Source organism: Papilio polytes, unplaced genomic scaffold (genome assembly GCF_000836215.1).
Source record: "Papilio polytes unplaced genomic scaffold, Ppol_1.0 DF823935.1, whole genome shotgun sequence".
Taxonomy (NCBI): Eukaryota; Metazoa; Arthropoda; class Insecta; order Lepidoptera; family Papilionidae; genus Papilio; species Papilio polytes.
In genome coordinates, this window is record NW_013525269.1 from 2238338 (window position 1) to 2240140 (window position 1803).

Below are 1803 nucleotides of genomic sequence, written 5' to 3' on the forward strand. Positions count from 1 at the left end.
CCGGCGGCTGTGGCTGCAACGGAGCTTACAACGGTGCTTACCTCTACTGAAAACAGACTATGACTATTTGAATCTTTCATTAATAAAAGCCATTAATCACTCCAATAAAGTTCTCATTTTATTTACATTTACTGATAATGACTATAACATATGTGGTAAAAATCTGGTAAAGTCTTGTGCATTTTGGTTCGTCTACAGACGTACACAGTAAAACGAATGAAATTATATTAATTTATAGATTAAGGAACCTAATATAATTACGAAACTTGACTTAGGCTCCAATAGATGCTACGTCATCTATTGGAGCCTATTGATAAAGATTATAAAATGTTAATACCTACTTTTATTTAAACTAAAAAAATGTAATGTTTTACGTAACACTTTCTTGTTTTAGAAAATCTTAGATAATATAGCAATAAACAATAGTTCCGGCGAGTGACTGCAAAGATGTGGACTGCATTTCTGGCTAGTTTGGTTAAATTAAGATGTCTTGCAGTTGAAAGATGTAATGTTAAAAGTTTTTACAAGGTCAATTAAGGTAATATAATCAATATTGTGCAATATTGTGCAATATTGCGTGGCAGCTTGGAGCGCAACTAGCGGGGCGCGGTGTGATAGCGCGCGGGGGGCGCAGGATGTCTGGCCCCTCAGCGTGGAGTTGTTGTTTTAATATAATGTTTTAAAATTTTATTTCTCTCTCACTAAACATACAAAAGTATACCTTGTGTGCCGATGTACACTGCGGACACCAAGATGAATCAAATGACAACTCACTTGCAAAATTCGGTTTAGTCGTCTGGGCCGTAACAATGGAATGTTCACGAGAAAATATCACTCTTTGTTGGTGGTGTAATAAGAAATAGTAATAAAAAAACTTTCTTCTGGTACACACATTAAAGGTTTTGAAAGTTAGCTACCAGACGTGATATTTTAATATTAAGAAAAAGGGAAGGAACTAAAATTAGGCCTCCGGCACGCACACTCATCAGACTGTACGCGGAATTGCTTCCACTTCACGTCTGTCTTCTGTTTGGTCTTGGTATTCCACTGGACTAGACGGCCCATTCTAACTACTGCTAACTAAAGACTAACTTCGGTGTCCGCTTTTGTGTTTGCCCCCTTTATCTATATTTTATATTCTCGTATATATCTATATTATAATAAATCGTAAACACACACTTGTTTGTTGCCTATGTTGTCAGCAATTACAGCATATTTTTGAATATTTTTTTTAATATAAAGTCCTACACTTACTTCACGCTTTAGGCTATATGTTTTCACGCCATTAAACTTAGGAGGTAAATATTTTGGATAAAAACCCTAATATGGAAAAGAGACCTTAAGTTGCTGCCAACATCAAGAAAGCAAGATTGCTAAGTTTTGTCATGTCATGTCATGTCATTTTGACGTTTGCAATTGACAATTTGACACATGTAAACAATGAAATAATTTTATACTGATGAAATCGCACGGGAACAGCTAATAATATAATAAAAAAGTTAACGCTGCCGCACTAAACCTGAAGGCTAGGTTTTCATTTCACCTGTCGTAAAAAAATGTACTTTTGTTCGTATAAGTATTACATAAGTATACACGTTTCATGAAAAATGTCGATGGATAATTTTCGCTTCGAATTGTAAAAAGTAAGAGCTATCAACAAACAGGTTTTCTATTTGGAGAATCAATCCAAACAAATGTTTTGCATTCAAAATTGTATATTTTCAGATGACGTTGTTAATGATACTTTTCTTAGTAGATTCCGCAACCACATCCACCGAAGGCACGTCCAGCGATAGCGGGACC